The sequence below is a fragment of the Pelophylax lessonae genome, assembly GCF_965119305.1.
Source record: "Pelophylax lessonae genome assembly, chromosome: 1".
NCBI lineage: Eukaryota > Metazoa > Chordata > Amphibia > Anura > Ranidae > Pelophylax > Pelophylax lessonae.
In genome coordinates, this window is record NC_138768.1 from 153206777 (window position 1) to 153216944 (window position 10168).

General features: G+C 37.1%; 1 pseudogene across 1 annotated transcript; it reads right to left on the bottom strand.

The window, feature by feature from the left end:
- Positions 1-3082: 3082 nt before the first annotated feature.
- Positions 3083-3871, bottom strand: LOC309544442 (annotated as a pseudogene). The gene has a single exon. The product of its transcript is annotated as an uncharacterized misc_RNA (transcript).
- Positions 3872-10168: the final 6297 nt, after the last annotated feature.

Here is a 10168-nt window from a genome sequence, read left to right on the forward strand (position 1 = left end):
CTTTCTCCAAATCATGTCCAGTCTACATGGCACCAAATTCACCAAATTCATCTTACTGGTCTTTATGTTCATAGCCATGAGTAAGATCGAGTATACATTTATTATAGCATGCATCAGAAACACAAACCATCAAGTTAAGGATCCTTATTACAAAAAAAATGTCAGTTATTTTTAACTGAGTCTAATGAGCTTTGAAAATAATAGTCACATAGCTAAATATAGATTCTTCCCCTAAGCCTATAGAAAACTATACTAATTATCCATATATACATTTTCCATTATACTACATTTAATATATTTATTACAGAGTGATATTCTGTTGTATGTAAATAGAAACATAAAGATTACATTGGAATTCTTGTGTCACTGAATTAAGTGTACATTATAAAAAAAGAAGTGACAGTTATTTTGTAATTGAGTCTAATGAGCTTTGAAATTGATAGCCACATTGCTGAAATAAAGATCCTTACCCTTAAGCCTATATAATAAACTACATTGGTAGTTACTAGAGATCCATATATACAGTTTTAGTAGTCAGCATGTATTATATATTGTATAAATATATTACATATAAAACAAGCCTACAACTGAAGTGTATATATGGGTCACTAGTGCTGACAGTTTAATTCAAAGGCTTTATCCACAAAGCTTTAACACAAGGGTGAGAATTCTTATTTTAGCCAAGTGACTTTCATTTTCAAAGCTAATTAGACTCTGCTAAAAAATAACTGTCACTTAAAAAAATACTGTACACTTAATCCAAGGACACTAGAATTATGTATATAAATATGTTTCTTACAAAGAGCAGGGTATAACTATGTAATAAATGTATTACAGAGTGGTGTGGTACTCTATGTACATAAAAACAAAATGTATTCAGTGGAATTCTAGTGTCCCTTAAAATAGGTGTGCAATATTTTTTAAAAACAGTGACAGTTATTTTCAGCAGAGTCTAATCATCCTTCAGAATTAAAGTCACATGGTTAAAATGAGGATCTCTAGCCTTGTGTTAAAGCTTTGTGAATAAAGCCTGAATAAAACTGACAGTACTGATCCATATATATATATATATATATATATATATATATATATATATATATATATATATATATATAAATATATATATATATATATATATATATATGTGTGTGTGTGTGTGTGTGTGTGTATCTTGTAGTATACTACAATACTATCTTGTATTATACTACAATACTACATTAAATGTATTTATTACAGAGTGGTGTGGTGCTCTGTGTAAACAAAAACAAAATGTATTCAGTGGAATTTCCAATGTCCCTGGATTGAGACCACATTATGTAGAAAAAAGTGACAGTTGTTTTCAGCAGAGTCTAAGGAGGTTTGACAACTAAAGTCCAAATTCTAAAATAAAGATCCTTACCAATAAAGCTTTGTGGATTAATCATATAGAATACAACTACCTCAGCACTAGTGATCCATATATACATTTACCATTATACCACATGTAATAATATATTTATTACAGAGTGGTATGGTGATCTCTGTACATAAAAACAAAACTATTTCAGTATAATATATGACTGTCCTTGAAATGAGTGTACATTATACAACATGTGATATATGTGTTGTATGCTTTACAGTATATACATGTCACCCACACAAAATCACAAGATACTACAGTTATATCATGGTGTTCTCTACACTTAACTATTTAAGGAACTATTTTGGCTGGGTCTGATGTTCCAAAATTCCATATGTTAATATGTTGTACATGGTACTCAGTCACAATGGGAACTTAGACTGATTGCTATAATAATTGTTACTATGGTTTCTTATATACATATAGAACTTCAGCAACGCTGAGCCTGCATCATAGCAGATGTATTATACGTGTCTTACTACATCATGCTGCTATGTTATATGTACATGGAAACAACACGTGGGAATCCCAGATTTTTAAGTAAGGCACTTAGGAAAGCATGGGGTTTATTCATATCCTAGAGTGAATGTTATATACAGTATATATATATATATATATATATATATATATATTACACTGTCATTGAGCTTGAGCTCTACCATGTATGTGCCAGAGCAGCTAATAAGTGTAATTGAAGGCTTAATAATCTAGCATTGAGAGAGTCATAAAAAAAAAATCAACATTCATTTTCAATTAAATGAGAAACAGACAGTGGGCATTTTCCTACATCATGTAGTATATGTATTTTATTTCACTGTGGTTTCATGCTTCATGCACATAACAGCCAAACACTGAAAATTCAAAATATTGTGTGTAATTTCATAGTACTTTCTTTACTAGACCTATGCATATCTACGAACTTTATATGGCCTAATGGCTTATCCCAATGTGTATGTATATATATATATATATATATATATATATATATATATATATAGCAGCAACACACAAAAAACAGGCAACTGTTATTCTGTGGATTCTAAATTAAAATATTTCATTGCTGATCTATTAGCTCTGAAGCAAGCATTATGCAAAGTGTACATTATGACATACAGTATGTGGTATATAATGTGGTATATGTATAGTGTTAGGCTTTGGCATTAGACTACATGGGAAACTCCAGCTACTGGGAGCAATGCTGTCCTGACCTATTGGACCTTTACAAATGCACAAACAATATTAATACACCACACCATATGTAATGTATATATTTTTTACACTACATGTGTATTGTCATCTACATGTATATTGTAGGACACTGTGGTATTATGCTACCTATGCAACTTTGTGTGATTCTACTGAATATATCACATAGAATATACAGTATAGGTTTTATGACACTACTGTATTGTGCTTCATTTAACTACTTATCTGCCAGCAGAAGCTACATTGTTTGATATGACTGTGGACTCTGCAGTCAGGCCCATGTTCCTGGGGTCACACTAGTCAACAATCAATACTTTTTTTATGCTGAACGAAAGTTGCATATACATTACCATCCAATATCCTTGTGGGCTAATAAAAGCAGGTTCCTCATTGCAATCCGTGTTTAAACTTAAGGGGACACCACCAAGAGGCATAAATGACATGTATATACATATATGTCTATTTTTTTTCTGGGGGGGGGGGGTCCCATTTATGATTGGCTGAGTCAGTTCCAGCAGTCCCCTGTGTGTGGATTGTACATCCTTCAACGACGTGATGTTCTGGAAGGAGTTTTTACTTTCGGTTATCTAGCTTTATGAAAACCGATAAACTCATACAGCTAGATAACCAAAGATAACAACCACTTCTCGTGCACCCAGGTCCCAGCGATCCACCATCCCTGTGATCACATGAGGCTGCATGGGGCTTGTAGAGCAGTCTCTTGTTGTAACAATCCCCTGGCCAAACACATCGCTCCCGATCACCAGCCATGGTCTCCATAACCAAGCCATCAGAGATCTGTTGCCATCAAAGTTTATCCCCAACTTTGCTCCTGGTGAGTTATTCCCATCAATAATAATCCCCCGATGTGTGCAGCAAAGATCACCAGCAAGCTCCCAAGGTGCATCCATCCCTTGGCCAGGCCTCTATTTGCATTGTAAATCGCTTCATTCTCACCCAAGACTCCTGGAGAAGATGTGAAGGCTTGTGTGCAGCCCAGCAAGAAAATCCCATTCCAGTCCAAAGTGACAAGATGATTCAATGCTCTCCTCCTGATCTTCTGGCTTTAGACGTGCCCAGGTTTTTTTCCCCAATGGTGGCAGTTGATGGCAAACATCTCGGGCATCTATGTGTGGATGAGGGGGGCAGCTCCTTGTGCGATGGAAGGAGAAGGTGTGTGTGTTTGGGGGGGGGGGGGGTGAGGAGATGCAGTCTTGCTTGCTGGCTTGCTGCTGCCACCGGTCTGAAAAAGGAGAAAAGGGCCATCATTGGAGGGAGGGGGTTTTCATTTGCCAAAAAAAAAAATGTGGACCAGCCCGGCAAGGTCAAAGGTCCTGGACAACGGGAGACCAAGGTAATGATGATGTCATGAAGAGGAGAAAAAAGGAGAGAGAGGGAGAGAGAGAGGGAGAGGGAGAGAGAGAGAGGGAGAGAGATCTCAAGTACGCGGCTATTGATATGCATGAGTGATCAGCAGCAGCGGGCTGCCCCTAGCTAGCAGCATCAGCACCAGCGCAGCGGGGACAGCTCCCAGCATCTCTACACAGCGCTCTACCCTACAGCCCCAACCCCAAGGCCTTGTACCCCATGGGAGCCCCACACCGACAATCCTGCCTCTCTTCTACCTGCTCTCAACAACGGAAGGCATTTTCTTCTTGCTTATAGCAGGGCCTTGCTGCCTCTTTTTTTCCTTTTCTGAAATCTGTGATCCGCAGTGAGTCACCGTGTCATTACATTACCACTTTGCTGGGCTCATGCTTTCAGTGTGTCCTAGCTGTGTGTGCTGCTGCCCTTTGCTGCTTTATACTCCATCCCCACCATGGAAGGATGACACAGCTCGCTTGGAATTGTCCAGAAATGCTGATTTCTGGCCCAGATCTGGGATGGATGGAAGGTGGTGGGAGGGGGATTGCATGGGCACACTTCTAATTCTGCATTATTGCATGCTATGCTGCCTGCTCTTATATGCTGAGGCATAGTCATGTACCTAAGGTACGGTAATAAAGGCTGTAATAAAATACTGAATGTTGGACAAACAATCCAGCCCTGGATCCTTAATCCTCTAACACCTGGCTTGTGTGCTAACAGATCAGGTTCTGCTTATGTAACAATGAGTCTGATATTTAATACAGCTGGACACAAACAATATACTATGCATATTCTACAATATACAGCCATAAACCATTCTGGATCTATCTGTCTATCTATCTATCTATCTATCTATCTACAACTGGACACAAATATTATACTATGCATCTTCTACAATATACAGCCATAAACCATTCTGGATCTATCTATCTATCTATCTATCTATCTATCTATCTATCTATCTATCTATCTATCTATCTACAACTGGACACAAATATTATACTATGCATCTTCTACAATATACAGCCATAAACCATTCTGGATCTATCTATCTAATCTACAACTGGACACAAACAATATACAATGCATCTTCAAAAATAAACAACCATGGACCATTCTAGATCTATCTATCTATCTATCTATCTATCTATCTATCTATCTATCTATCTATCTATCTATCTATCTATCTATCTATCTATCTAGACATAAACAATATGCATAGTCTACAATATACTACCATAAACCATTATCTATCTATCTATCTATCTATCTATCTATCTATCTATCTATCTATCTATCTATCTATCTATCTATCATATACCATGCATCTTCTACAATATGCAGCCATAAACCATTCTGGATCTATTTATCTATCTTCGACTGGACATAAACAATATACAATGCATCTTCAAAAATATACAACCATGGACCATTCTAGATCTATCTATCTATCTATCTATCTATCTATCTATCTATCTATCTATCTATCTATCTATCTATCTATCTATCTATCTATCTATCTATCCATCTATCTGTCGCTCCATATAACCATTTTTCTGGCTGCTGCATAGAGCCCAAATAGGTTAGTGCATATTTAACTGATAAACTATAATATAAACATATATATATATATATATCACTGTTCTACCCATACAGGGGAACCTAAGAGAATTAACCTCACCTCATGGACCTTTACTGCCTATGTAATAAAGCTTCATACCTAGTATAAATATAATCCCAAATAGTGACTGTTTCACACTCTCCTAACATACTGAAAATGCACTAAGAAACAGCAGCCACTGAATTTCTGTTGTCTAGTATATATGTAAACCTTTGCAATCCCTGTATGTGACTTGGCAGAAGAAATACAGGGGCCTAGGTATGTGTGACGTCACATACAGCCTTGCAACAACGCCTTATGAACAATGCATTCTTACAAAGAAGCTGCATCGCCCTCCTTAGCAACTGTAGTTGGCAAACCTCAAGTTCATTTTCGTAGGATTAACATATCCTACGAAAGGATTTTCGTAGGATTTACATATATTTAGAGTTGACTGGTCATTGATGGTTGACATAGCTTCCCACAAGTAGACTCTGTTGAAGATGATCACACCATTGTGCTCTTTGACATCAGGTGTAATCCTAGGTGCTTTAATGGGCCTCTACCTATCAGTGACGTCATATGAATCACCCACATTGGAGAGGACTGCTTATTATTCACTCCACCGATCAGTGACGTCATACCAATCACCCACATTGCAAGGGACTACTTATTATTCTCATTAGCACAAAATAATCTCTAACATCTGCATCACTTTTTTTTTCTTTTTTGGTACGTCTATCTTTTTTACAGACTAACAGCTAATTAAAAGGAAATATTTCATAAGATTTGGAATATACTGTATTTACACCCCACTGACCTAATTGCTGCTCTGTTATCTACTGACTGCTTCAAAATTATATCAAAGGAGCTATTGCATTTGACTTATGCAAAACGTAACTACACTCTGAATACACTTATGAAATGATATACAAAAAGGCAACATAAAATCACATAAAAATGATGCATGAAAGTAAAACAACGGTGCTTAAAATGAAACTCTAGTAACACATGCATTGTCACGTACATGCATCAGGAAAACAAGAGACATATAAGGGGGCTTATATCAATAATATGTCATTATTTGCATTTTACCTCCAACTTGGATTTCAGGCTGTTACATCCACCCACAGAAGCATCTGAAAGAGGTACAAGAAATCATTATTTCCCAGGAAGCACATGTCATTTCACACACCTAAAAATATACGTGTAAAAATAAATGGAGATTTACACAAATATATTTATTTGGAGATGATTATTCAAGGGAGCGAATATGTTTCAGCTCATGGTTAAACATTGTTTCTTTTCTTTTTCTTTTTTTTAGTGATGAGAGACCAATATGAAACAATACTGCTTTTCTAAATCAGGCCCGTTGTGCAAATATATATATATATATATATATATATATATATATATATATTTTTTTTTTTTTTTTTTTTGGCGTACCTTAGTTTAAATTAAAGGGTCTGTTAATAAATTCTTTTAACACAAGATTTTGACATCTTTCCCCCAAGATTCACTCTCTAATTGAAAACATTTGTGAATCCTGTGTGAAAGTTATGTTCATAACTAGTGTATTAAAAACGCATGTTGAAAATATAATATAAAAACACTACATAAGCCTTCCAAATATAAGAAATCACCAGCACTCACACGTTTTAGGATAAAAGCTTATCCAAAGAAGGAATTTATACTGGTTTATGATAGCATCGCAATATTCAAATGCTGCATCCAGTGCTACTGGTGCTTTACACGTTCCATGATGGATAAAATATTTTAATGAGATTATACACTATAGTGCATACATCTGTAAAGGAAAGCTTTTTTTTCCTTTTTTTTGGAATTTAGAACATAAATAATTCAGAAAATGGACAATAGATGCCCACAGAACATTGTAGCAAAATAGGAGAAAAAAAAACGAAATTTGAGAATAAATTGAGATCTTTCAGCTGTCAATCAAAGGAGCCTACCTAATTCGGAGGCCAGCCATTAGATAGGAGCTGGCGCTGTCACACTGTGCCTAGGCCTACATAGCAGACTGCAATGAGCCTCAGTCCCCTTGTGACTCACAAGCCGTGAACTTGACGTTGAGCATGATAGATCAGAGGGGTCAAGCACGTGTAATTAATATTATATTCGTATTCTAATAACTCACATATTCATAGGAGTTGATCTTTAAAAATCTGAGGCACATAGAGGACATTTCAAACACATGGCAATGATAAACATACAAAATAATACAAAACAGAATGTAACACCTACACATCAAATTCTAATGCATTTATCAGCTATTGCAGAACTCTAAAAAATAAAGCATAATTTGCACAAGTTGTCCTCTAGAAGGCTAGGAAGTCGGTTCCTGCTATGCTGCTGCTGCTACTGCTGATCAATCCCCTTTAATTTGTGAGATGCAATTTAAGTTTTGGCTCCAGTGCCGTGATTGGTGGGTTTAATATGTCATATCAGGTCAGATGATCTCAAGAGCAATAAAACAGTTACATTGTGCTGGGCATCTCCTGCTTAGTGATGACAAAAAGGCCTTGCTCCCTTTACAGCTCAGGACTCAAAAATGCTGATGAACTTTTTTTTTCTCAATAAGCACGTGGTTACCTTAGTAATTAATTACTGCACTTCCTAAAATCAACAGGTCTGCAGGAAGCAGGAGACCCACACACCATCAGATCCGAAATGGAACTTTAATCTATGCAGCCTTGTCTGCCTGGGGTATTAAACAACTGCAAGTTGATAGCCTGTGAAAAGTTCAGCTTCCTTTAACCCAATCTGTAAAGTGAGAGCACACTTGTCCCCACATTCCCCTGTAGCTACAAAGGCCAGGTATCTGATGAGCAATGAAATGCACTACTTACACGTCTGAGGACACTTTCACCCAACAGGAAGAGATATGCAGAATAAAATATGCCATCTAAGCCAGTGACAGCCAAATTATCTTCCAGCTCCAGAAATGGCTCAAAGCGATGAAAAATGCAGCTTAATCCCATTGTATAGTTGTTGTTAAGTTCCTTTTTAGATACCACTGAAGGTCATCCCCCCACCTCTAAAAAAAAAAAAAAAAAAACACTAGGGGAGGGGTACCCCCCTGAGAGATATGCTTAATAAACACTGGCTGGAGAGTGAAGTGTTCTAGAGAAGGGGTCTGCAAGTTTTTTGGGGGGGCTGGACAAGGTCTGGTCCAGCCCTCTCTGCTGAGGAGGACGTGCTGTGAAACCCAACCATTTCCCCCTCTAATTCTTTTGTTACTGGTGAACTGAAGCCCCATTGTCCAGCCATTGCCACGGTCCTTTGCAGTTCCCGCTATACGTCGAGCATGTCACAGATAATGAATTTGCTCCAGCCCCTCTCATAGTCCTCATGTGGCAGACGGAACAAATTTGAAATGTCTGGTCAGTGGAAGATCACTCCTTCCTAGACTGCAACCCTACAAGAGCATCGCATATATTTACAGAGCATAGCCCCTGATTTATCGCCTCCTTTGTTACTGCTGCTCCAGCCATGGCACGGCCAGCCAGCCTACCCACCCACATTATTACTACTGCTATTATTATTTGTATTATTATTATTTGTATTGTTTTATTTTTTGGCGTTTGTTTTTATTTTTTTTATCTCACTGACAAAAATCTGTTCATCTGGGTTTTGGGTGTTGATGAATTAGTGGGGGAATGGAAGAGTTAATGCCTTTTCCAAGACCATTGATGTAGTTGTAGATGAGTAAGTTGTAGAGATGGTGGGCAAAGAGATGAGCCAGGCGAGTGGAAACCTGTCCGAGGGAGAAAATGACAAGGAAGGGGGAGAGGGAGGGGGTCTGGAGAAGAGGGGCATGACTGGAGCAAACTTAAATTGGCTTCAAGATTGTGACTGTTAATGAGAAGTGAAGGGAGGCGATAATGAGAGAGACATGGGCGAGAAGAGCTAAGGGAAAGGAGTACAAGGGAAGAAAGAATGAAAGCCTGAGAGGGGGACAAGTTCATGGGAGACAGACACACACAGGGGCTATAGGGACATGTATCATGTATTTCCTATATACAGAGATATATGGGCAGGAATTAGGTGTAGTGTGTGTATGTACATATATATATATATATATATATATATATATATATATATATATATATATATATTTCTATATATATCTATATATATATATATATATAGATATATATATAGAGAGAGAGAGAGGGGAGGGGGGGAGAGAGAATGGGAGGAGAGAGATGGAGAGAGCTTTTCTATCTATCTATCTATTCAGCTATCTACATATCTATGTATATATATATATCTATGTATATATATATATATATATATATATATATATATATATATATATATATATATATACAGAGAGAGAGAGGGGGGGGCAGAGAGAAGGAGAGAGAGGTGGAGATATCTATTTATCTATCTATCTATGTATATATATATATATATATATAGAGAGAGAGAGAGAGAGAGAGAGAGAGAGAGAGAGTGAGAGAGAGAGAGAGAAAGAGAGAGAGAGAGAGAGGGAGGGAGGGAGGGAGGGAGGGGAGAGAGAGAAGGAGAGAGAGGTGGAGATATCTATCTATCTATCTATCTATCTATCTATC